Source organism: Pan troglodytes, chromosome 6 (assembly GCF_028858775.2).
Source record: "Pan troglodytes isolate AG18354 chromosome 6, NHGRI_mPanTro3-v2.0_pri, whole genome shotgun sequence".
In the NCBI taxonomy this organism is placed as follows: domain Eukaryota; kingdom Metazoa; phylum Chordata; class Mammalia; order Primates; family Hominidae; genus Pan; species Pan troglodytes.
The window spans coordinates 63,794,837-63,817,250 of NC_072404.2; positions in this window are offsets into that span (position 1 = coordinate 63,794,837).

Below are 22,414 nucleotides of genomic sequence, written 5' to 3' on the forward strand. Positions count from 1 at the left end.
ATCCGCCTAAGGGGCCGTTGTGACATCACAACACTGCACCGGTCAACCAGGTGGCAGACCCTTGTCTGTGATCTTCCAAAGGGGGCATTGTGACATCATAACTTTGCACTGGTCACCCAGGTGTCAGACCCTTGTCTGTGATCTGCCTAAAGCGGAATTGTGATATCATAACTCTGCCCTTGTCACCAAGGTGACAGACCCTTGTATGTGATCTGCCTAAGGGGGCATTGTGACATCATTACTCAACACTGGTCACCAAGGTGACAGACTCCTGTCTTTGATCTGCCTATGGGTGCACTGTGACATCATAACACTGCATTGGTCACCAAGGTGACAGACCATTGTCTTTGATGTGCCTAAGGGGCATTGTGATATCATGACTCTGCATTGGTCACCAAGGTGACAGACCATTGTCTTTGATGTGCCTAAGGGGCATTGTGACATCATAAATCTGCACTGGTCACCCAGGTGACAGACGCTTGTCTGTGATCTGACTAAGGGGCATTGTGACATCATAACTCTGCAGGGGTCACACAAGTGAGAGACCCTTGTCTGTGATCTGCCTAAGGGGCATTGTGACATCATAACTCTCCACTGGTCACCCTGGTGCAATCCTTTGTCTGTGATCTGCCTAAGGGGGCATTCTGACATCATAATTCTGCACTGGTCACCAAGGTGACAGAACCTTGACTTTGTTCTGCCTAAGTGGGCAAAGTGACATCATAACCCTGCACTGGTCACCCAGGTGACAGACCCTTGTCTGTGTTCTGCCTAAGGGGGCATTGTGACATCATAACTCTGCCCTTGTAACCCAGGTGGCAGACCATTGTCGGTGATCTGCCTAAGGGGGCATTGTGACATCATAACTCTGCACTGGTCACCCAGGTGTCGGTCCCTTGTCTGTGATCTGCCTAAGGGGGCATTGTGACATCATAATTCTGCGAATGTCACCCAGGTGACAGACACTTGTCTGTGATCTGTCTAAGGGGGCATTGTGACACCATAACTGTGCACTGGTCACGCAGGTTACAGACCCTTTTCTGAGATCTGCCTAAGGGGGAGTTGTGACATCATAACTCTGCACTGGTCCCCCAGGTGAAAGACGCCTGTCTGTGACCTGCCTAAGGGGGCATTGTGACATCATAATTCTGCACGGGTCACCCAGGTGACAGAACCTTGTCTGTGATTTGCCTAAGGGGGCGTTGTGTCACCACAACTCTGCACTGGTCACCCAGGTGACCGACCCTTGTCTGTGATCTGACTAAGGGGGCATTGTGACATCATAATTCTGCACTGGTCACCCAGGTGACAGACCCCTGTCTGAGATCTGCCTAAGCGGTCATTGTGACATCACAACTTTTCAGTGCTCACCCAGGTGACAGACACTTGTCTGTAATCTGTCTAAGGGGGCATTGTGACATCATAACTCTGCATTGGTCACCCTGGTGACAACCTTGTCTGTGATCTGCCAACGGGGGCATTGTGACATCATAACTCTGCACTGGTCACCCAGGTGAGATACCCTTGTCTGTGATCTGCCTAAAAGCCCTTTGTGACATAATAATTCTGCATTGGTCACGCAGGTGACAGACGCTTGCCTGTAGTGTGCCTAACTCTGCATTGTGACATCATAACTCTGCACTGGTCACCCAGGTGAGAGACCCTTGTCTGTGATCTGTGTAAGTGTTCATTGTGACATCAAAACCCTGCACTTGTCACCCAGGTGACAGACCCTTGTCCGTTATCTGCCTAAGGGGGCATTGTGACATTATAACTCTGCACGGGTCACCAAGGGTACAGTCCCTTGTCTGTGATCTGCCTAAGGGTCATTGTGACATCATAATTCTGCACTGGTCACCTAGATGTCTTATCATTGTCTGTGATCTGCATAAGTGGGCATGGTGACATCATAACTCTGCACTGGTCACCCAGGTTACAAGACCTTGTCTGTGATCTGCCTAAGGTGGCGCTGTGATGTCATAACTCTGCGCTTGTCACGCAGGGGACAGACCCTTGTCTGTGATCTGCCTACGGGGACATTTTGAAGTAATAACTCTGCACTAGTCACCCAGGTGACTCACCCTTGTCCGTGATCTGACAAAGGGGAAACTGTGACTTCATAACTCTGCACTGGCCACCTAGGTGACAGACCCTATTCTCTGTTCTGGCTTAGTGGGCATTGTAACATCATAACAATGCCCTGGTCACCCAGGTGACAGACCGTTGTCTGTGATCTGCCTATCGGGGCATTGTGACGTCATACCTCTGCGCTGGTCACCCAGGTGACAGACCCTTGTCTGGGATCTGCCTAAGGGGGCATTGTGACATCATAACACTGCGCTGGTCACCAAGGTGACAGACCCTTGTTTTGATCCGCCTAAGGGGCCGTTGTGACATCACAACACTGCACCAGTCAACCAGGTGGCAGACGCTTGTCTGTGATCTTCCAAAGGGGTCATTCTGAAATCATAACAGTGTACTGGCCACCCAGGTGACAGACCCTTGTCTATGACCGCCATAGGGGGGCATTGTTACATCATAAACCTGCACTTGTCACCGTGGTGACAGACCCTTTTCTGTGATCTGCCTAAGGGGGCATTGTGACATCATAACTCTGCATTGGTCACCCTGGTGACAGACCCTTGCCCGTGATCTGCCTAAGAGTACATTGTGACATCATAACTCTGCACAGGTCACCCAGGTGACAGACCCTTGTCTCTGATCTGCCTAAGGGGCATTGTGACATCATAACACTGCAATGGTCACCCAGGTGACAGACCCTTCTCTGTGATCTGCCTAAGGGGCCTTGTGACATCATAACTCTGCGCTGGTCACCCAGGTGAGAGACCCATGTGTGTGATCTGCCTAAGTGTAAATTGTGACATCATAAGTCTGCGCTGGTCACCCAGGAGACAGGCCCTTGCCTGTGATCTGCCTAAGGGGGCATTGTGATATCATAAAACTGCACTGGTCACCCAGGTGACAGACCCTTGTCTATGATATGCCTAAGCGGGCATTGTGACATCATAACTCTGCACTGGTCACCCTGGTGACAGACAATTGTCCGTGATCTGCCTAAGGGGGCATTGTGACATCATAACTCTGCCCTGGTCACCCAGGTTAAAGACAGTTGTCTGTGAAATGAGTGAGGGGGAATTGTTACATCCTAACTCTGAGCGGGTCACATAGGTGACAGACCCTTGTCTATGATCTGCCTAAGGGGGAATCGTGACATCATAACTCTGCACTGGTCACCCAGGTGGCAGTTCCTTGTCTGTGATCTGCGTAAGGGGGCATTGTGACATCTTAGCCCTGCACTTGTCACCCAGGTGAAAGACCCTTGTCTGAGATCTGCCTAAAGGGGCATTGTGATACCATAATTCTGCACTGGTCACACAGGTGACAGACCCTTGTCTGTGAACTGCCTAAGGGGGCATTTTGATATCACAACTCCGCACTGGTCACCCAGGTGACCGAACCTTGTCTGTGATATGACTAAGGGGGCGTTGTGACATCACAACTCTGCATTGGTCACCCTGGTGACAGACCCTTGCCCGTGATCTGCCTAAGGGGACACTGTGAAATCATAACTCTGCACAGGTCACCCAGGTGAGGGACCCTTGTCTGTGGTCTGCCTAAGGGGACATTGTGACACCATAACTATGCGCTAGTCACCCAGGTGACACACCCTTATCTGTCATCTGCTTAAGGGGGCATTGTGATATCATAATTCTGCACTGGACACCCAGATGACAGAACCTTGACTTTGATCTGCCTAAGGGGGCATGGTGACCTCATAACACTGCACTGGTCACCCAGGTGACAGGCCCTTGTCTGTGATCTGCCTAAGGGGGCATTGCGATATCATAAATCTGCACTGGTCACCCAGGTGAGAGACCATTGTCTCTGATATGCCTACGGGGGCATAGTGACATCACAACTCTGCACTGTTCACCCAGGTTAAAGACCCTTGTCTGTAATCTGACAATGGGGGCATTGTGACATCCTAATTCCGTGCGGGTCACAGATATGACAGACCCTTTTCTATGATCTGCCTAAGGCGGAATTGTGACATCAAAACTCTGCACTGGTCACCCAGGTGACAGACCCTTGTCTGTGATCTGCCTATGGGGGCATTGTGATATCATAACTCTGCACTGGTCACCCAGGTGTCAGACCCTTTTCTGCGATCTGCCTAAGGCTGCATTGTGACATCATAATTCTGCACTGTTCACCGTGGTGACAGACCCATGTTTGTGATCTGCTTAAGGGGGCATTGTGACATCATAACACTGCACTGGTCACCCAGGTGACAGGCCCTTGTCTGTGATCTGCCTAAGGGGGCATTGCGATATCATAAATCTGCACTGGTCACCCAGGTGAGAGACCATTGTCTCTGATATGCCTACGGGGGCATAGTGACATCACAACTCTGCACTGTTCACCCAGGTTAAAGACCCTTGTCTGTAATCTGACAATGGGGGCATTGTGACATCCTAATTCCGTGCGGGTCACAGATATGACAGACCCTTTTCTATGATCTGCCTAAGGCGGAATTGTGACATCAAAACTCTGCACTGGTCACCCAGGTGACAGACCCTTGTCTGTGATCTGCCTATGGGGGCATTGTGATATCATAACTCTGCACTGTTCACCCAGGTGTCAGACCCTTTTCTGCGATCTGCCTAAGGCTGCATTGTGACATCATAATTCTGCACTGTTCACCGTGGTGACAGACCCATGTTTGTGATCTGCTTAAGGGGGCATTGTGACATCATAACAGTGCACTGGTCACCAAGGTGACAGAACCTTGTCTGTGATCTGCCTAAGGGGGCATTGTGATATCATAGCTCTGCACTGGTCACCCAGGTTAAAGACCCTTGTCTGTGATCTGACTATGGGGGCATTGTGACATCCTAACTCCTTGCGGGTCACAGAGGTGACACACCGTTGTCTATGATCTGCCTAAGGGGGAATTGTGACATCATAACTCTGCACCGGTTAACCTTGTGACAGACCCTTGTTTGTGATCTCACTACGGGGTCATTGAGACATCATAACTCTGTACTGGACACCCAGGTGTCAGACCACTGTCTCTGATCTGTATAAGGCGGCAATGTGACATCATAACTCTGCAGTGGTCACCCAGGTGACAGATGCTTGTCTGTGATCTGCCTAACGGGGCATTGTGACATCTTAGCTCTGCACTGGTCGCCCAGGTGGAAAACCCTTGTCTGAGATCTGCCACAGGGGGTATTGTGACATCATAAGTCTGCACTGGTCACCCAGGTGACAGACCCTTGTCTGTGATCTGTTTAAGGGGGCATTGTGATATCATAACTCTGCACTGGTCTCCCAGGTGAGAGACCCATGTGTGTGATCTGACTAAGGGGTAATTGTGACATCATAGGTCTGCACTGGTCACCCAGGTGACAGGCCCTTTTCTGTGATCTGCCTAAGGGGGCATTGTGATATCATAAAACTACACTGGTCACCCAGGTGACAGACCCTTGTCTGTGATATGCCTAAGCGGGCATTGCGACATCATAATCCTGCACTGGTCACTCTGGTGACAGACACTTGTCCGTGATCTGCCTCAGGGGGCATTGTGACATCATATCTCTGCACTGGTCACCCAGGTTAAAGACCATTGTCTGTGAAATGACTGAGGGGGAATTGTTACATCCTAACTCTGAGCGGGTCACATAGGTGACAGACCCTTGTCTATGATCTGCCTAAGGGGGAATCGTGACATCATAACTCTGCACTGGTCACCCAGGTGACAGATCCTTGTCTGTGATCTGTGTAAGGGGGCATTGTGACATCTTAGCCCTGCACTTGTCACCCAGGTGACCGACCCTTGTCTGTGATATGCCTAAGGGGGCATTGTGACATCATAACTCTGCATTGGTCACCCTGGTGACAGACCCTTGCCCGTGATCTGCCTAAGGAGATACTGTGAAATCATAACTCTGCACAGGTCACCCAGGTTAGGGACACTTGTCTGTGATCTGCCTAAGGGGACATTGTGACACCATAACAATGTGCTAGTCACCCAGGTGACACACCCTTGTCTGTCAACTGCTTAAGGGGGCATTGTGATATCATAATTCTGCACTGGACACCCAGATGTCAGAACCTTGTCTTTGATCTGCCTAAGGGGCATGGTGACCTCATCACTCTGCACTGGTCACCCTGGTGACAGGCCCTTGTCTGTGATCTGCCTAAGGGGGCATTGCGATATCATAAATCTGCACTGGTCACCCAGATGGGAGATCCTTGTCTCTGATATGCCTAAGGGGGCACTGTGACATCATAACTCTGCACTGGTCATTGTGGTGCCATACCCTTGTCTGTGATCTGCCTAAGGGGGTATTGTGACGTCATAACTGTGCACTGTTCACCGTGGTGACAGACCATTGTCTGTGATCTGTCTAAGGGGGCATTGTGACATCACAAATGTGCACTGGTCACCCAGGTGAGGGACCCTTGTCTGTGATCTGCCAAAGGGGCATTGTGACATAAAAACTCTGCACTTGTGGCCAAGGTGAAAGACCCTTGTCTGTGCTTTTCCTAAGGGGGCATTTTGACATCATAACTCTGCACTGGACACCAAGGTGACAGACCCATGTCTATGATCAGCCAAAGGTTTCATAGTGACATCATAACTCTGCACGGGTCACCCAGGTGACAGACCCTTGCCTGTGATCTGCCTTGGGGTGCATTGTGACATCATAACTCTGCACTGGTCACCCTGGTGACACACCCTTGTCGGTGATCTGCCTAAGGGGCCATTGTGACATCATAAGTCTGCACTTGTGACCCAGGTGACAGACCCTTGTCTGTGCTCTGCCTAAGGGGGCATTGTGACATCATAATTATATAGTGGTCACCCCGGTGACAGACCCTTTTCTGTGATCTCACTAACGGGGCATTGTGACACCATAACTCTGCACTGGTCACCCAAGTGACAGACCCTTTTCTGTGATCTGCCAAAGGGGCATTGTGACATCATGACACTGCGCCGGTCACCCAGGTGACATACCCTTGTCTGTGATCTGCCTAAGTGTGCAATATGACATCGTAACTCTTCACTGGACATGCAGGTGACAGACCCTTGACTCCGATCTGCCTAAGGGGACATTGTGACATCATAACTCTGCACTGGTCACCCAGGATACAGGCCCTTGACTGTGATCTGCCTAAGGTGTCATTTTGATAGCATAATTCTGCACTGGTCACCCAGGTGACATTCCTTTGTCTGTGATCTGCCTAAGGGGTCATTGTGACATCCTAACTCTGCACTGGTCACCCATGTGACAAACTATTTTCTCTGATCTGCCTAAGGTTGCCTTGTGACATCATAACACTACACTTGTCACCCAGGTAACAGACCCTTGCCTGCGATCTGCCTAAGGGGGCATTGTGACATCACAACTGTGCACGGGTCAAACAGGTGACAGACCCTTGTCTGTAATCTGCCTAAGGGGGCATTGCAACACCTTAAGTCTGCACTGGTCACTGTGGTGAGACACCCTTTTCTGTGATCTAGCTAAGGTGGTATTGTGACATCATAACTGTGTGCTGGTCACACAGGTGACAGACCCTTGTGTGTGATCTGCCTTAGGGGGCATTGTGACATCATAACTCTGCACTGGTCACCATGGTGACACACCCTTGTCTGTGATCTGACTAAGGCGGCATTCTGACATCATAATCCTGCAGTGATCACTCAGGTGACAGACCCTTGTCTATGATCTGCCAAACGGGGCATTGTGACATCATAAATGTTCACTGGTCACCCAGGTGACAGACACTTGTCTGTGATCTGTCTATGAGGCCATTGTGACATCATAATTCTGCACTGGTCACCCTGGTGACAGACCATTCTCTGTGATCTGCCTAAGGGGGCCGTGTGACGTCATAACTATGTACTGGTCACCCTGCTGAGAGACCATTGTTTGTGATCTGCGTAAAGGCGCTTTGTGACATCATAACTCTGCACTGGACACCCAGGTGAGAGACGATTGTCTGTGATCTGTCGAAGGGGGCATTGTGACATCATAACTCTGCACTGGGAACCATGGTGACTGGCCCTTGTCCTTTATCTGTCTAAGGTGGCATTGTGATATCATAACTCTGCACTGGCCTCCCAGGTGACAGTCCCTTGTCTGTGATCTGCCTAAGGGGGCATTGTTACATCATAACCCTGCACTGGTCTCCCTGGTGACAGACCCTTGTTCGTGATCTGCCTAAGGGGGCATTGTGACTTCATAATTCTGCACTGGTCACCCAGGTGACAGACCCTTGTTTTTGATCTCCCTAAGGTGTCATTGTCATATCATAACCCAGCACTGGTCACCCAGGAGACAGACCCTTTTCTGTGATCTGCCTCAGGGGGCATTGTGACATCATAACTCTGCTCTTATCACCCCGTTGGGAAACCCTTGCCTGTGATCTGCCTAAAGGGGCATTGTGACATCGTAACTCTGCGCTGGTCACCCAGGTGAGAATCCCTTCTCTGTGATCTGCCTAATGGGGCAATGTGACATCATAAATCTGCACTGGTCACCCTGGTGACAGACCCTTGTCTGCGATCTGCCTAAGGGGGCAATGTGACATCATAACTCTGCTCTGGACACGCAGGTGACAGACCTTTGTCTTTGATCTGCCTAAGGGGCATTGTGACATCATAACTCTGCACTGGTCATCCAGGTTACAGGCCGTTGCCTGTGATCTGCCTAATGTGGCATTGTGCTATCATAGCTCTGCACAGGTCACCCAGGTGACAGTCCCTTGTCTGTGATCTGCCTAAGGGGGCATTGTGATATCATAACTCTCCACTGTACACCCTAGTGTCATACCCATGTCCGTGATCTGCCTAAGGGGGAATTGTGACATCATAAATCTACACTGGTCATCCAGGTGACACACCCTTGTGTGTGATGTGCCTAAGGGGCCATTGTGACATCATAACGCTGCACTGGTCAGCCTGGTGACACACCCTTGTTTGTGATCTGCCTAAGTGGGCATTGCGACATCATAACTCTGTACTGGTCATTGTGGTGACATACCCTTGTCTGTGATCTGCCTAACGGGGCATGGTGACATCATAACTGTGCCCTGGTCACCGTGGTGACAGACCATTGTCTGTGATCTGTCTAAGGGGGCTTTGTGACATCACAAATGTGCATTGGTCACCCAGGTGACGGACCGTTGTCTGTGATCTGCCTAAGGGGTCATTGTGTCATCATAACACTGCACGAGTCACCCAGGTGACAGACCCTTGTCTGTGATCTGCCTTAGGGTGCATTGTGTCATCATAACTTTGCACTGGTCACCCAGGTGACAGAACCTTGTCTGTGATCTACCTAAGGGGGCAATGTGACATCATAACTCTGAACTGGACACGTAGGTGACAGACCCTTGACTTCGACCTGCCAAAGGGGGCATTGAGACATCATAACTCTGCACTGGTCACCGTCATGAGAGACCCTTGTCTGTGATCTGCCTAAGTTGGTATTGTGACATCATAACTGTGCACTAGTCACCCAGGTGAGAGACCCTTGTCTGTGATCTGCCTAAGGGGGCATTGTGACATCATAATCCTGCACTGGTCACCCACGTGAAAGACCCTTGTCTGTGATCTGCCTAAGGGTGTATTGTGACATCATAACTCTGCAATGGTCACACAGGTGACAGACCATTGTCTGTGATCTGCCTAAGGGGGCATTGTGCCTTCATAACTCTGCGCTGGTCAGCGTGGTGACAGAACCTTGAGTGTGATCTGCCTAAGGGGGCATTGTGACATCAGAACTGTGCACTGGTCACCGTGGTGACAAAACCTTGTCTGTGATCTTTCTAAGGGGCATTGTGACATCACAACTGTGCAGTGCTCACCCAGGTGACGGACCCTGGACCGTGATCGGCCTAAGTGGGCGTTGTGACATCATAATTCTGCACTGGTCACCCAGGTGACAGAAACTTCTCTGCGATCTCCTTAAGGGGGCATTGTGACATCATAACTCTGCACGGGTCAAAAAGGTGTCAGACCCTTGTCTGTGATCTGCCTAAGGGGGCACTGCGTCATCATAACTCCGCACTGCTCACCGTGGTGAGACACCCTTGTCTGTGATCTGCCTAAGGGGGCATTGTGACATCATAACTCTGCACTGGTCACGCAGGTGACAGACCCTTGTCTGTGATCTGCCAAAGGGAACATAGTGATATCAAATCTCTGCTCTGGTCACGCAGGTGACAATCCCTTGTCTGTGATCTGCCTAGGTGGACTTTATGACATCATAACTCTGCACGGGTCATCGTGGTGACAGACCCTTCACTGTGATCTGCCTAAGAGGGCATTGTGACATCACAACAGTGCACTGGTCACCCAGGCGACGGACCCTTGTCTTTGATCTGCCTAAGAGGGCATTGTGACATCATAAATCTGCACTTGTTGCCCAGGTGAAAGACCCTTGTCTCTGATCTTCCTAAGGGGGCATTGTGACATCATAACCCTGCAGGGGACAGCAATGTGACAGACCCTTGAATTTGATCAGCCAATGGGGGCAATGTGACATCATAACGCTGGAGAGTTCACCCAGGTGACAGACTCTTGTCTGTGATCTGCCTTAGGGGGCATTGTGACATCATAAATCTGCATGGGTCAAACAGGTGACAGACCCTTCTCTGTGATTTGCCTAAGGGGGCATTGCAACATCATAACTCTGCACTGGTCACCGTGGTGAGACACCCTTTTCTGTGATCTGCCTAAGGTGGTATTGTGACATAATAACCTTGCACTGGTCACACAGGTGACAGACACTTGTCTGTGATCTGCCTTAGGGGTATTGTGACATCATAACTCTGCACTGGTCACCATGGTGACACACCCTTGTCAGAGATCTATCTAAGGTGGTATTGTGACATCACAACTGTGCACTGGTCACACAGGTTACAGACCCCTGTCCGTGATCTGACTTAGGGGTCATTGTGACATCATAACTCTGCACTGGTCACCCACGTGACAGACCCTTTACTCTGATCTGCCTAAGGGGGCATTGTGACATCATAACACTACACTGGTCACCCAGGTGACAGACTCCTGCCTTCGATCTCACTAAGGGCACATGATGACATCATAATTCTGTACTGGTCACCCAGGTGACAGACCCTTGTCTGTGATCTACCTAAGGGGGCAATGTGTCATCATAACTGTGCACTGATCACCCAGGTGACAGACTCTTGACTTTGATCAGCCTAAGGGAGCATTTTGACATCATAACTCTTCTGTGGTCACCCAGGTTACAGGCCCTTGCCTGTGATGCGCCTAGGGTGGCATTGTGATATCCAAACTCTGCCCTGGTCACCCAGGTGACATTCCCTTGTCTGTGATCTGCCTAAGGGGGCATTGTGTCATTCTAACTCCGCACTGTTCACCCTGGTGACAGAACCCAGTCCGTGATCTGCCTAAGAGGGCATTTTGACAATGTAACTCTGCACTGGTCACCCAGGTCACAGACCCTTTTCTCTGATCTGCCTAAGAGGCATTGTGACATCATAACACTACATTGGTCACCCAGGTGACAGAACCTTGTCTCTGATCTGCCTAAGGTGTCATTGTCATATCATAGCCCTGCACTGGTCACCCTGGTGACAGTTACTTGTCTGTGATCTGCCTAAGGGGGCATTGTGACATCATAAACCTGCACTGGTGACCCAGGTTACCGACCCTTGTCTGTCATATGCCTAAATCTGCATTGTGACATCATAACTCTGCACTGGTCACCCAGGTGACAGACCCCTGACTGTGATCTGCCTAAGGTGGCGTTGTGACATCATAAATCTTCATTGGACACACAGGTGACAGACCCTTGCCTGTGATCCATCTAAGGGGGCATTGTGACATCATAACTCTGCAGTGGTCTCCCAGGTGACAGACCCTTGTCTGTGATCTGCCTAAGTCTGCATTGTGACAACGTATCACTGCACTGACCACCAGGTTACAGGCCCTTTTCTGTGATCTGCCTAAGGTGGCATTGTGATATCATAACTCCGCACTGTTCTCCCACGTGACAGTCCTTTCTCTGTGATCTGCCTAAGGGGGCATTGTGACATCCTACCTCTTTACTGGTCACCCTGGTGACTGACACTTGCCTGAGATCTGCCTAAGTCTGCATTGTTACAACATAATTCTGTACTTGTCACCCAGGTGACAGATCCTTGCCTGTGATCTGCCTAAGGGGGCATTGTGACATGATAACCCTGCCCTAGTCACTGCAGCGACAGACCCTTGTCTGTAATCTACCTAAGGGGCCATTGTGACATCATAACTCTGCACTGGTAACCCAGGTTACAGAACCTTGTCTGTGATCTGCCTAACGGGGCATTGTGACATCATAACTCTGCACTGGTCACCCAGGTGCAGACTGTTGTCTGTGATCGGCCTAAGGGTCATTGTGACATCATAATTCTGCACTGGTCAGCCAGGTGACTGACCCTTGTCTTTGATCTGCCTAAGTGGGCATTGTGACGTCATAACTCTGCGCTGGTCACTCAGGTGACAGACCCCTGTCTGTGATCTCCTTAAGGGGGCATTGTGACATAATAACTCTTCACTGGTCACCCAGGTGACAGACCCTTGTCTGTGATCTGCTTAAGGGGACATTGTGACATCATTGCTCTGCACTGGTCACCCAGGTTACAGAAACTTGTCTTTGATCTGGCTATCTGGACATTGTGACATCATAAATCTGCACTGGTCTCGCAGGGGACAGACCCTTGTCTGTGATCTGCCTAAGGGGGCATTGTGACATGTTAACTCTGCGCTGGTCACCCAGGTGACAGACCCCTGTCTGTGATCTCCTTAAGGGGGCATTTTGACATAATAACTCTTCACTGGTCACCCAGGTGACAGTCCCTTGCCTGTGATCTGCTTAAGGGGACGTTGTGACATCAGAACTCTGCACTGGTCAACGTATTGACAGACCCTTGACTGTGATCTGCGTAAGGGGACATTGTGACATCGTAACTCTGCCATTGCCAACCAGGTGACAGACCCTTTTCTGTGATCTGCCTGATAGGGCATTATGGCATCGTAACTCTGCACTGGTCACCCAGCTGACAGATCCTTGTCTGTGTTCTCCTTAAGTGGGCATTTTGACATCATAACTCTTCACTGGTCACCCAGGTGACAGACCCTTGTCTCTGATCTGCCTAAGGGGACATTGTGACATCATAACTCTGCCATTGTCAACCAGGTGACAGACCCTTTTCTGTGATCTGCTTGAGTGGGCATTGTGACATTATAACTCTGCACTGGTCAGTCAGGTGACAGTCCATTGTCTGTGATCTGCCTAAGGGGGCATTGTGACATAATAACTCTGTGCTTTTCACCCACGTGACAGAACCTTGTCTGTGATCTGCCTAAGGGGGCATTGTGACATCATAACTCTGCACTGGTCACCCAGGTGACAGAACCTTGTCTTTGACCTGGGTAAGTGGGCATTGTGACATCATAACTCTGCACTAGTCATCGTGGTAACAGATCCTTGACTGTGATCTGCCTAAGGGGGCATTGTGACATCACAAACCTGCACTGGTCACCCAGGTGACAGAAACTTGTCTGTGATATGCCAAAGGGGGCAGTGTGACATCATCACTCTGTGCTGGTCAACCAGGTGGCAGACCGTTTTCTGGTATTTGCCTAATTGGTCATTGTGACATCATAACTCTGCGCTGGTCACCCAGGTGACCCACTCTTGTCTGTGATCTGCCTAAGGGGGCATTGTGACATCGTAACTCTGCACTGGTCAACGTGGTGACAGACCCTTGTCTGTGTTCTGTCTAAGAGGGCCTTGTGTCATCATACCTCTGCACGGGTCACCCAGGGGAAAGACCCTAGTCTGTGATCTGCCTAATTGGGCATTGTGACATCACAAAAGTGCACTGGTCACCCAGGTGACAGAAACTTGTCTGTGATGTGACTAAGGAGGCATTGTAACATCATAACACTGCACTGGACATGCAGGTGACAGATTCTTGTCTTTGATCTGCCTAAGGGGGCATTGTGACATCATAACTCTGCACGGGTAACCATGATGAAAGGACCTTGTCTGTGATCTGCCTAAGGGGGCATTGTGACATCATAACACTGCACGGGTACAACAGCTCACAGACCCTTGTCTGTGATCTGCCTAAGGGGGCATTGTGACATCATAAATCTGCACTGGTCACCCAGGTATCAGACCCCTGAGTGTTTTCTGCCTAAGGGGACATTGTGACATCATAACTCTGCACTGGTCAACCAGGTGAGAGACCCTTGTGTGTGATCTGTCTAAGGTGGCATTGTGATATCATAAATCTACACTGGTCACCCTGGTGACAGTCCCTTGTCCGTTATCTGCCTGCGGGGGCATTGTGACATCATAACTCTGCACGGGGCACCCAGGTGAGAGACCCTTGCCTGTGATCTGCCTAAAGGGTCTTTGTGACATCATAAACCTGCACTGGTCTCCCAGGTGACAGACCCTTGTCTGTGATCTGCCTAAGTCTGCATTCTGAAAACATAACTCTGCACTGGTCACCCAGGTTACAGGCCCTTGTGTGTGATCTGCTTAAGGGGGCATTGTGACATCATAACTTTGCACTGGTCACTACGGTGACTGACCCTTGTCTGTGATCTACCTAAGGGGCCATTGTGACATCATAACTCTGCACTGGTCACCCAGGTGACAGACTCTTGTCTGTGATCTGCCTAAGGGGGCATTGTGGCACCATAATTCTGCACTGGTCACCCAGGTGACAGACCCTTGCCTTTGATGTGCCTAAGTGGGCATTGTGACATCATAACTCTGCCCTGGTCACCCAGGTGACAGAACCTTGCCTGTGATCTGCCTAAGGGGGCATTGTGACATCATAACTCTGCATGGGTCACCGAGGTGACAGACCTTTTTCTGTGATCTGTCTAAGGGGGAATTGTGACATCATAACTCTGCACTGGTCACCCAGGTGACAGCCCCTTGTCTGTGACCTGCCTAAGGGTCATTTTGACATCATAAATATGCACTGGTCACCCAAGTGAATGACCCTTGTCTTTGATCTGCCTAAGTGGGCATTGTGACATCATAACTCTTCACTGGTCACCCAGGTGACAGACCCTTGTCTGTGATCTGCCTAAGCGGGCATTGTGTCATCATAACCCTGCACTTGGCACCCAGGTGACAGACCCTTGTCTGTGATCTGTCTAAGGGGGCATTTGGACATAATAACTCTGCTCTGGTCACCCAGGTGACAGACCCTTCTTTGTGATCTGCTTAAGGGGGCATTGTGACATCATAAATCTGCACTGGTCACCCAGGAGACAGACCCTTCTCTGTGATCTGCCTAAGGGGGCATTGTGACATCGTAACTCTGTGCTGGTCACCCAGGTGACAGACCGTTTTCTGGGATCTGCCTAAAGGGGTATTGTGACATCATAACTCTGCACTGGTCAACGTGGTGACAGACCCCTGTCTGTGATCTGTCTAAGGGGGCATTGTGACTTCATAACACTGCACGGGACGCACAGGTGACAGACCCTTGTCTGTTATCTGCCTAGGGGGACATTGTGACATCATAACTCTGCACTGGTCATCCAGGTGACAGACCATTGTCTGTGATCTGCCTAAGGGGATATTGTGACATCATAACTGTGCACTGGTCACCCAGGTGACAGACCCTTGTCTGTGATCTGTCTAAGGGGGCTTCTGAAATCATAACTCTGTACAGGTAACCCTGGTGACAGTACCTTGTCCGTGATCTGCATAAGGGGGCATTTTGACATCATAAATCTGCACCGGTCACCCAGGTGAGAGACCCTTGTCTGTGATCTGCCTAAAGGGGCTTTGTGACAAAATAACCCTGCAATGGGCTCCCAGATGACAGACCTTTTTCTGTGATCTGCCTAACTCTGCATTGTGACATCATAACTCTGCACTGGTCACCGAGGTTACAGGCCCTTGTCTGTGATCTGCCTAAAGTGTCATTGTGATATCATAACTGTGCACTGTTCACCCAGGTGACAGTCCCTTTTCCGTGATCTGCCTAAGGGGGCATTGTGACATCCGAACTCTGCACTGGTCACCCTGTTGACAGACCGTTGTCCTTGATATGCCAAAGGGGGCATTGTGACTGCATAACCCTGAACTGGTCACCCAGGTGACGGAATATTTTCTCTGATCTGCCTAATGGGGCATTGTGATATCATAAGCCTGCACTGGTCACGCAGGTGACCGACGCCTGTCTGTGATCTGCCGAAGTCTGCATTGTGACCTCATAACTCTGCTCTGGTCACCCAGGTGCCAGACACTTGTATGTGATCTGCCTAAGGGGCATTGTGACATCATAAGTATGCACTGATCACCGTGGTGACAGACCCTTGTCTGTGATCTAACTGGCCATTGTGACATCATAAGAGTGCATGGGTCACCCAGGTGACAGACTCTTGTCTGTGATCTGCCTACGCGTACATTGTGACATCATAACTCTGCACTGGTCACCCAGGTGACAGACCTTGTTCTGTGATCTGTCTAAGGAGGCATTGTGACATCATAACTCTGAACAGGTCACCGTGACGACAGACCCTTGTAGATAATCTGCCTAAGGGGGCATTGTGACATTATCCCTCTTCACTTGTCACCCAGGTGAAAGACCCTTGTCTGTGATCTTCCTAAGGGGGCATTGTGATATCATAACCCTGCACCGGTCACCAAGGTGACAGACCCTTGTCTTTCATCTCCCTAAGGGGGCATTGTGACATCATAACCCTGCACTGGTCACGCAGCTGACAGGCTCTTTTCTGTAATCTGCCTAATGCGGCATTGTGATATCATAACTCTTCACTGGAGACCCAGGTGACAGACCGTTGTCTGTGATATGCCTAAGGGGTAATTGTGACTTCGTAACTGGTCTCTCTGGTGACAGACTCTTGTCCGTGATATGCCTAAGTGGGCATTGTGACATCATAACCCTGGACTGGTCACCTAGGTGACAGACCCTTGTCTTTGATCTGTCTATGTGGGTATTGTGACTTAATAACTCTGCACAGGTCACCCAGGTGACCGACCCCTGACTTTGATCTGCCTAAGGGGGCATTGTGACATCGTAACCTTCACTGGTCACCCAGGTGACAGACCCTTCTGTGTGATCTGTCTAAGGGGGCATTGTGACATCTTAACTCTGCTGTGGTCAGCTTGTTGACAGTCCCTTGACTGTTATCTGCCTAATTTGGCATTGTGACATCATAATTCTGCAGTGGTCAGCGACGGGAGAGAACCTTGTCTTTGATCTCCCTAAGTGGGCATTGTGACATCATACCTCTGCACTGGTCACCCAGGTGACAGGATCTTGTCTGCGATCTACCTAAGGGGCACTGTGACATCGTAACATAGCATGGGTCACCCAGGTGACACCCATTGTCTGTGATCTGCCTAAGGGGGCATTGTGACCTCAAAACTGTGCACTGGTCACCCAGGTGACAGACACTTGTCTGTGATCTGCCTAAGGGGGCATTGTGACATCATAACTCTTCACTGGTCACCCAGGTGACAACCCTTTTCTGTTTTCTCCCTAAGGGTGCACTGTGACATCATAACTCTGCACTGGTCATCGTGGTGACAGACGCTTGCCTGTGATCTACCTAAAGGGGCATTGTGACATCATAACTGTGCACTGGTCACCCAGGTGACGGACAAATATTTGTGATCTGCCGAAGGGGGCATTGTGACATCATAACTCTGCACTGGTCACCCAGTTGAAAGACCCTTGTCTGTGAACTGCCTAAGGGGGCATTGTGACATCATAACTCTGCACTGGTCACCGTGGTGACAGACCTTTGTCAGTGACTTGCCTAAGGGGCCATTGTGACTTCATAACTCTGCACTGGTCACCCAGGTGACAGACCCTTCTCTGTGATCTGCCTAAAGGGGCATTGTGACATCATAACTCTGCACTGGTCACCCAGGTGTCCGACCCTTGTATGTGATCTGCCTAAGGTGGCATTTTGACATCATCAGTCTGCACTGGTCACCTAGGTGACAGACCCTTGCCTGTAATCTCCCTAAGGGGGCATTGTGACAGCACAACTCTGCACTGGTCAGTGAGGTGACAGGCCCTTTTCTGTTATCTGCCTAAGGGAGCATTTTGACATCATAATTCTGCTCTGGTCACCCAGGTGACAGAACCTTGTCTTTAATCTACGTAAGTGGGCATTGTGACATCGCAAATCTGCGCTGGTCACCCAGGTGACAGACCCTTGTCTGTGTTCTCCCTAAAGGGGAATTGTGACATCATAACTCTGCACTGATCACCCGGGTGACAGATCCTTGTCTGTGATCTGCCTAAGGGGGCACTGTAACATCATACCCCTGCATGGGTCACCCAGGTGACAGACTCTTGCCTGTGATCTGCCTAAGGGGGCATTGTGACAGCACAACTCTGCACTGGTCAGTGAGGTGACAGAGGCTTGTCTTGGATCTGCCTAACGGGGCATTGTGACATCATAACTCTGCACTGGTCACCCAGGTGAAACACCCTTTTCTCTGATCTGCCTAAGGGGGCATTGTGACAACATAATGCTGCACTGGTCACGAAGGTGACAGACGCTTGTCTGCGATCTGCCTAAGGGGGCATTGTGACATCATAATTCTGCACTGTTCAGCCATGGGACAGAACCTTGTCTTTGATCTCCCTAAGTGGGCATTGTGACATCATACCACTGCACTGGTCACCCAGGTGACAGGATCTTGCTGTGATCTGCCTAAGGGGGCAATGTGACATCATAACACTGCATGGGTCACCCAGGTGACAGGCCATTGTCTCTGATCTGCCTAAGGCGGCATTGTGACATCATAACTCTGCACGGGTCACCCAGGTGACAGACCCTTCTTTGTGTTCTGCCTAAGCGGGCATTGTGACATCATAATTCTGCACAGGTCATCCTGGTGACAGACCCTTGTCTGTGATCTGCTTAAGGGGCCATTGTGACATCATAACTGTGCACTGGTCACCCAGTTGACAGACACTTGTCTGTGATCTGCCTAAGGGGTCATTGTGACATCATAACTGTGCACTGGTCACCCAGGTGACGGACCCATGCCTGTGATCTGCTGAAGGGGGCATTGTGACATCATAAGTCTGCACTGGTCACCCAGGTGAGAGACCCTTGTCTGTGAACTGCCCAAGGGGGCATTGTGACAGTATAACTCTGCAGTGGTCACCGTGGTGACAGACCTTTGTCTATGATTTGCCTAAGGGGCCATTGTGACTTCATAACTCTGCACTGGTCACCCAGGTGACAGACCCTTCTCTGTGATCTGCCTAAAGGGGCATTGTGACATCATAACTCTGCACTGGTAACCGAGGTGTCCGACCCTTGTATGTGATTTGCCTAAGGGGGCATTGTGACATCATCAATCTACACTGGTCACCCAGGTGACAGACCCTTGTCTGTGATCTGCCTAAGGGGCATTGTGACAGCACATCTCTGCACTGGTCAACGAGGTGACAGAGCCTTGTCTTCGATCTGCCTAACGAGGCGTTTTGACATCAAGTCTCTGCACTGGTCACCCAAGTGAAAGACCCTTGTCTGTCATCTGCCTAAGGGGGCATTGTGACATCATAACACTGCACGGGTCACGCAGGTGACAGGCCATTTTCTCTGATATGCGTAAGGGGGCGTTGTGACATGATAACTCTGCACTGGTCACCCAGGTGACAGACCGTTGTCTGTGATCTGCCTTTGGAGGCATTGTGACATCATATTTCTGCACTGGTCACCCAGGTGACAGACCCTTTTCTGTGATGTCCCTAAGGGGGCATTGTGACATCATAACTCTGCACTGGTCATCCTGATGACAGACTCTGGTCAGGGATATACATAAGGGGGCATTGTGACATCATATCTCTGCACTGGTCACTCAGGTGAAAGAGCCTTGTCTGTGGTCTGCGTAAGGGGGCATTGTGACATCATAACTCTGCACTGATCACCCGGATGACAGGTCATTGTCTGTGATCTGCCTAAGAGGGCATTGTGACATCATACCCCTGCATGGGACACCCTGGTGACAGACTCTTGCCTGTGATCTGCCTAAGGGGGCAGTGTGACATCATAACACTGCACCGGTCACCCCGGTGAAAGACCCTTTTCTCTGATCTGCCTAAGGGGGCATTGTGACAACGTAACGCTGCACTGGTCACCCAGGTGACAGACGCTTTTCTGTGATCTGCCTAAGGCGGCATTGTGACATCATAATTCTGCACTGTTCAGCGACGGGACAGAACTTTCTCTTTGATCTCCCTAAGTGGGCAATGTGACATCATCCCTCTGCATTGGTCATCCAGGTGACAGACTCTTGCCTGTGATCTGCCTAAGGGGGCATTGTGATAGCACAACTCTGCACTAGTCAGTGAGGTGACAGAGCCTTGTCTTTGATCTGCCTAACGGGGCATTGTGAAATCATAACTCTGCACTGGTCACCCAGGTGAAAGACCCTTGTCTCTGATCTGCCTAATGGGGCATTGTGACAACATAACGCTGCACTGGTCAAGAAGGTGACAGACCCTTGTCTGTAATCTGCCTAAGGGTCATTGTGACATCATAACTCTGCACTGGTCGCCCAGGTGACAGACGCTTGTCTGTGATCTGCCTAAGGGGGCATTGTGACATCATAATCCTTCACTGTTCACCCACGGGACAGAACCTTGTCTTTGATCTCCCCAAGTGGGCATTGTGACATTATACCTCTGCACTGGTCACCCAGGTGACAGGATCTTGTCTGTGATCTGCTTAAGGGGCCATTGTGACATCATAACTGTGCACTTGTCGCCCAGGTGACAGACACTTGTCTGTGATCTGCCTAAGCGGGCATTGTGACATCATAACTCTGCACCGGACACCAGGTTGACAGACCCTTCTCTGTGATCTGCCTAAGGGGGCATTGTGACATCATAACTCTGCACGGGTCACCATGGTGACAGAACCTTGTCTCTGATCTGCTTAAGGGGCCATTGTGACATAATAACTGTGCACTGGACACCCAGGTGGCTGACACTTGCCTGTGTTCTGCCTAAGGGGGCACTGTGACATCATAACTCTGCACTGGTCATCGTAGTGACAGACGCTTGCCTGTGATCTGCCTAAAGGGGTATTGTGACATCATAACTGTGCACTGGTCACCCAGGTGACGGACCCATGTCTGTGATCTGCCGAAGCGGGCATTGTGACATCATAAGTCTGCACTGGTCACCCAGGTGAAGGACCCTTGTGTGTGATCTGCCCAAGGGGGCATTGTGACATCATAACTCTGCACCGGTCACCGTTGTGACAGACCTTTGTCTGTGATTTGCCTAAGGAGCCATTGTGACTTCACAACTCTGCACTGGTCACCCAGGTGACCGACCCTTGTATGTGATCTGCCTAAGGGGGCATTGTGACATCATCTGTCTGCACTGGTCACCCTTGTGACAGACCCTTGTCTGTGATCTCCCTAAGGGGGCATTGTGACAGCACAAGTCTGCACTGGTCAGTGAGGTGACAGAGGCTTGTCTTTGATCTGCCTAACGGGGCATTTTGACAGCATAATCCTGCACTGGTCACCCAGGTGACAGTACCTTGTCGGTAATCTCCCTAAGTGGGCATTGTGACATCATACCTCTCCACTGTTCACACACGTGACAGTCTCTTGTCTGTGAGTTGCCTAAGGGGTCATTGTGACATCATAACTGGGCACTGGTCACCCAGGTGACCGACCCTTCTCTGTGATCCGCCTAAGGGGGCATTGTGACATCAGCACTCTGCACTAGTCACCCATGTGAAAGACCCTTGTCTCTGATCTGCCTAAGGGTCATTGCGACATCGTAACTCTGCAATGGTCACCCAGGTGACAGAACCTTGCCTTTAATCTACGTAAGTGGGCATTTTGACATGATAAATCTGCACTGGACACCCAGGTGACAGACCCTTGTCTGTGTTCTCACTAAGGGGGCATTGTGACATCATAACTCTGCACTGATCAACCTGGTAACAGATCATTGTCTGTGATCTGCCTAAGGGGGCATTGTGACATCATACCCCTGCATGGGTCACCCAGGTGACAGACTCTTGCCTGTGATCTGCCTAAGGGGGCATTGTGACAGCACAACACTGCACTGGTCAGTGAGGTGACAGAGGCTTGTCTTTGATCTGCCTAACGGGGCATTGTGACAGCATAACTCTTCACTGGTCACCCAGGTGAAAGACCCTTGTCTGTGATCCGCCTAAGGGGGCATTGTGACATCCTAACTCTTCACTGGTCACCCAGGTGAAAGACCCTTTTCTCTGATTTGCCTAATGGGGCATTGTGACAACATAACGCTGCACTGGTCACCAAGGTGACAG